Genomic DNA, 6,236 nt, shown 5'->3' with positions numbered 1-6,236 from the left:
AGAGTATGGATCCCACGAAAGCTTCAAATCAAGACTGAAATGTCTAGTTAAGTAAAAATCAAATTGAATATCATGGGGGTGAGTGGATGCTCGGATTCAAACCCTGGACCTCAGCTGGCCAGACTCGGCGCTTTAAAAACGAGAGAGGGTACGAAACTCAAATTCCTCAGTTGGGATTCTCGATGGCACAATCATCGCCCCTACTGACAGAACCTGGCAAGAGACCTTGCTTTGGTAAAACAAACATTAATAAACAAATAGAGTGGCGTAATCTCACCGAGTCACCCATATGTATTAACTCCAAATTACTGGGGGATGTTAATAATCTACGATAGCTGAGTGAAGGCCTCCCTGTCGTTATGTCAGTCACAGTAGGTTGTTTGTTCATACCTTGGACTACACAATAATCGTGGGGTACGTTGTGGAGAATATCAGCAATAAAAAAACACAATAAAGTATCTGTTTTTATTGATACTTGATGCTGGTCAGCGCAGGTTAATTGGAGAAGTGGGGAGAGGTAGGACCGGTTCGGATATCAATCGTCTGTTGGCATTATTTGCCGAAGTCCAAAGTCTGGAGATAAAAAAAACCTCAGGTCGACAGGGCTTATAGTTCTTCACTGCACTCCTGCTCCACTCAGATTACTCACGCATGCATACAGTGGTACTGACTCCATTGTCTATAGAGCTACTTTTGCATGGCCTGGCCATTACTCACCCGTCGTGTGTGCTGATCTTATCTGGATTCAAATTAACGACGTCAATTTCGCCGAGATGACGGTGGTATGCTTTGCAAAACAACGCGAACTCTTTTTCCACCTGAAGTCCTCTCGTCTTCGGCTCGCAGACCTCTGCAATGTATGCCATGTGGTGACGGGAGGATGAGGTGGCAGAGCCAGAGGAGAGAGTGGGATAGCAGAGCACAGGAAAGGTATACATCGTTGTTTGGAGCCAACGACACGTGATATGTGCCTTCATAACGCAAGCTACAACACCAATACGTTAAATGGTATCAGAAGTGGCCAACCTCTCTGCTCCAGACGTTGCCTGTGTGGTAAGGACAATCCACTAATGCAAGGCCGTAGCCATGGAGTCAATATTGGGGGGGGACCAAATCTTCCAGGGGGTCTGGGGTCCCCCCCCCCCCAGAAAAAAAAAATCTATATTTGAAAACGAATTTCCTGCCAAACATATTTTAAAAAATCACTAACACATAGGATGGACTTTTTATTTATTTTTTACAATAATGTCTAATAGTGTATTGTATTACATTGCTCTGTTTTTTCTTTTCTTGTTTCATTGTATGTAATGGCAGAGATTAGGGATTAATAAAGTACAACCATAACGACAATGATATAAACATAAATCTACTTTATAGCAATATATTTGGGGGCGGGGGACATTTTGAGCATATTTGAATATTGGGGGGGATGTGTCCCCCTCAATATATATTATAATTACGACCTTGCACTAATGTCCACACATATCTAGGCCAAACCTAGAATGTTCGACAGCCTGATACCTCGCCGCCATTCTGCAGTCTGTCTTGCCTGGCCAATGTGGACCATCATAAATAAATATCTGATGCTATCTTTTACTGGGATCACAAACAATTGGCCGGTGGGTGGAAACTTAAGAAAAGCCTTGAAAAAAGTAACGTGGTTTGACCAGAATTTGAACACGTGGAGACAGCACGCACATCATGTGAGCTGAGCACTTTACCACGTGCAGAATGGCTGACTGGGAGAAACCCAAGGTAAACTGGCAGGCATCATCTGACCTACCCAAAGAATGGACGAGAGTCCAACACCAGCAACTGTGGCTTCACGTTCAAGGGGCCGCTCAGCAGCAAGTCCAGAGGTCAAGAGGGTACATTTTTATGAAGGGCATTGGCGATAGAGGCTGGGAGATTTACAATAATTGTTTTCGGGGAAACCCTGCGACCGAAACAATAAACCCTTCCGAAAACAAAACTGTGGCAGCATGTGTAAAAAAAAAGGACACCAATTACGTAGGGCCAAAGAAGAATGAAATCAAAGCCACGCTTAACTTCGATCGCAAAAAACAGCGAGACCAAGGCGAAAGGTTTGACAACTTTGTGACACCGCTGCAGCTGCTTTGTGAAAGACTGTGGGTTTGGCGATCTCCAAGACCGGACACGATAGATCTGCGGTCCTCTGCACGCACAAGTTAGAGAGACATGTCTCGAGGCAGATGACCTGCCCACGCGAGACAAGGCCATCAGCATTGGTCGCGCGTTTCCAAGTGTCTTGAGAGATCGTGGAAGATGATAACGGCAGAGGAGGGTGCGAGTGTCAACGCGCTATGGTGGGATGGTGGAGGTGAAGATGGCAAGCCGCATGTCAATACGTGGCACCAGTGGCGTAGCTACGATATTTTGCGCCCGGGGACGAACTATAAAATTGGCGCCCCCCCCGTTGAATCACATACCAAAATGTAATTACATGACATGTAGGCTGTGTGTGGCGGGATATATAAACTTTTAGGTTGAGGTGTAGATTTGTGCAGTAGTTTCAGGCTGCCACGCCCGCCACAATAAGTTATAATGTCACGTTGTAAGCCTCATTTTGGCGCCCCTTTACCTTGGCGCCCGGGGACACATGTACCCCCCTGCCCCCCCCCCCCCCTAGCTACGCCTCTGCCTGGTGGCACTCAAGTCGTTTTCGACATGGGAAAGCTCCCAAGAGCCTCGCTGGGAAGAAGGGCCGGGCTTCCACCATTGATGACGTGCAACAGATGTGGTTGCTCTTCGTCATGTGACAAGTGTCCAGCCAACGAGGGCAAAAGGCAACATCTAACAGTGCAGTGTGCTAAACACAGCGCCACCGCTCCCCCCACAAACCGAATTCGCATGAAGCGAGGGAAAGCTGTATAAAATCAGTTTAAAGTTGTGACTACTGTAATTTTATTTAACCTTGTTTATTATAATTGTCTTATTAAACAAAAAAAACAGGAGAGACATAATAATATATGCTATGTAAACGAGGGGGCAGAGCCAGAGGAGAGAGAGTTTGTTGTCCTATCCCTCGCACCTCCGATTAGCACGGTTGGCTGCGTACGGTGCGAAAGAAGTTCAACATACATACAGAGCGGGAGAGGTGTCAATGCAAGTGTAGTGTCGTCTGTGCGTGCGGGTGGCGTGTGCGTCGCACACACAGCCGGAAACGAGGTGGTCGCAGGGAGCACCGCTCTGCCTTCTTTATTCGTTGTTGCTGAGCTCACGCCACCACTTGAGCCCCCTCTTTCGCCCACACGAGACCCCGTTGCGGTACGACCCGTCCCAGACACGACCCTGTCCGCGTTGCACCGACGGCGTCGACCGGGACAGCCAACTACTGTCCGGTCGCGTGATGATCGGGCGAAGGCGGCGGCGATGACGGCGGCGACGACGACAGCGACGACGAGACGAGTCCACTCCCAGAACCGGCAGCCCAGAGCTCTCGCTATCCGCTGCTTTTATTCCCCTCGGCGTGGCTTGGCTCTGCCCTAGCCGCGCCTCCCTTCTCGAACCCTCTAGAGCCGCGGTCCCTAACTTTTTTGGCACCAGGGACTGGTTTCGTGGAAGACAATTTTTTCACGGACCGGGGGGAGGGGGGGGGTCATCATTGGGTCTTTCCCCCGTTTTAAAGAAGCTCTCCAGCGACGTTTATTTTTTACTCATTTTGGCCAGGGTTAGCTTGTGGGCTTACCAAAATAATGGGCGGGCCACGCGCGGACAGAAATCTGAAAAAAAAGCTAAATAATAAATGCACTGAAATCAATAATGCACTTGTAGATGTACGGTATTATGTAAATAAGAAAACAAATTTGTTTCTTCACTGTTTCTTTTATTTTGTCAGTTTTCTTTCATTTTAATGTAAAATCTTTAACTTTGAATATAAATTGTCTTTTTTACGATATCAATGGTACGTTGTGAAGCATTTATAGTAAGAAATGGTCAGTTACGAAGGCTGTCGAACGCATCCTCACAGAACTAATGTTATAAGTGATTCGATATACAACGTTTCAATGTTACGAACGAAGCTCCATGGAAGTCGTCTACTTCATATGTCGAGCTATGACCAGACAGGCGTCCCTCGCAGTTACGCGCAAGAAAGACAAAAACAATTGTAAAATGTTATTTTTTCAAAATAAAAAAATATTTTCAATTATAGATTTTATTACAAATAACAATGATCAATCTGATACCGTCACCACGCCATGGCAACGCCCAGTGTCTATGTGGTGCCACAGCGACGGGGCCGCTCTGCCGAGCCAGGGAGCCGCCCGGCTTCCCCCACCGCACTGCCCCCCATCACCCGCCCCACATAAGCACACACCCGCACGCATCCCCCCCCCCCTCCCCCATAGAGCTGGAAGGGAAGGTTACCTGATCGACCGGTTTTTATCCGAGAGACCCTTATCGGGATTAATTCTCACGGTTTCCGGCGATCAGGGAATTGGATGACCTCCCCCGTGCTACGTGGTACCGCGGCGCTGCTGCCGGCCTTAATATGGTGTGGTCGCGGCGTGGGGCATTCGGCCACCGCGGTTGAGGCGCATTTCCCCCCACACACACCCCCACGAGTCGACGGGGCAAGCAGGGGAGGCACGAGACAGCATGAATAGCGGGGTCACAGGGGCTGTTGCGCATAGTCATGGGGGGTTGGGATAATTGCGCTTGAGCGCGCAGGCCCCATTGTTAGGAAGGGTAAGGGAGTAATTAGGATGTACGCCGCCAACGTCGCTCACTGATTAGCATATCAACAGCGCCTGGGGACTGCCGTGCGCGGGCTTGGGGTGCACGAGCCCATTGTTCAGCGCAGCATCCCCTTTGGAGGTAGGGAGGATAAATAGAGGAGCGCAGAGGGGAAATCGCTCTCTTACTCCAGCGCCAGGCGACCAGACGCAGCTCGAGCCAGCGACCCGGACGTCCGTGCGACGCACCGAGGCACGCGGTTAACACCGGGATCAGCGGACCGCCGTGGACACTTAACAGTGAGTAAGAAGGTGAATTAGAATCATAGCCGATAAATAGGGAATAGGTGCCGGTTTAGTGGAATAGGCCAGCCTCGTCGACTCACTGATTGAACATTAGTTACCAGGTAATAAATCATTAATAGCGAAGCGTGGTCTCGCGTGATCTTGTCGTGCAGTGTGAGCGTGTGGGAACGCGTGTGGTACTGTGTGTGCGTAAGCTCGCGGCGTGCGTAATAGGCGTACCCCAGGTGCGCGATCATAACGTAAGCGGCCAGCAGACGGCGAGCGCTGCGCAGAGCGGCGCAAGAGGGGTATCGCGTGTGGAGCTGTATGCGTGTGTGCGCGCACGTTCACTACGTGTATGATACAGGTGCGCGATCGTAACGCGAGTGGTCAGTGTTGAGTGAGTGCCGTGCAGAGCTGTGTGTGTGGGTGTGCGCGTACGTAATTAACCATGCCTGCTACGCGGACCCGCGGTGGAGGGGAATCCTCGGGCGACGGCTCCCACACCATGGGTGAGGAACTCAGCAGCGGTTCGCTTAGCAGCAGGGGGGCGATTGATGATGCTAGCCCGGCCGTTAGCATTATCGAGGGAGGGATTTCGGGGGCTAGCGACCCCCACATCTACAGTCTGGGCTTAGCCATCTTAATAAGTGATCTTTAATAGCAGTAATCTTTTTAACATGAATTGTTATTATTTGTTATTAAATTCCTTTTTTATGTTAACATCATGTTTTACTTTCTAATTATTCGTGATTAAACTTTCTTAAGTAGTTTCTTGTAACGTTAACATTATGACGTATTACATTTGAATTATTGTTATTGAACTCCTTATTAAGTATTTTCTTGGAACGTAAACATTATTACGTAATATATTTGAATCATGTTTTTTTTGTTTCAATAATGATTTTTTGTTATCAAACTCCTTAATGGCATTTTTTTTATAACGTTAACATTATTATGCATTACATTTTATAGTGTTTGATGAATGCAGGGCTAAAATAATAACATTTAATTCTACTTTTCTTTGGTAATGCCCTCCCCCCCCCCCCCGCGCCGTTTATAGTCGGCTTCGCACAACGCTGTAAGAGGGTACGAATATAGCGCCGTTCGATGTACGTGCTGTTCTTTGGGAACGCAACTTCCATCTCGCGCGCTAAGCGAAGAACGCCCAGGTGTGCGTGCGTGTGTGTACCTGTCGATAAACGGCCGCTTCCAGCATGAAACTCGTTGGACCAGTTCACTGTGTGTGTGTGT

This window comes from Lethenteron reissneri, chromosome 38, assembly GCF_015708825.2.
Source record: "Lethenteron reissneri isolate LAM-NWPU_2019-01 chromosome 38, ASM1570882v1, whole genome shotgun sequence".
Taxonomy (NCBI): Eukaryota; Metazoa; Chordata; class Hyperoartia; order Petromyzontiformes; family Petromyzontidae; genus Lethenteron; species Lethenteron reissneri.
The sequence above is the reverse complement of the archived record's forward strand: the minus strand, read 5'-3'. Positions refer to the sequence as shown.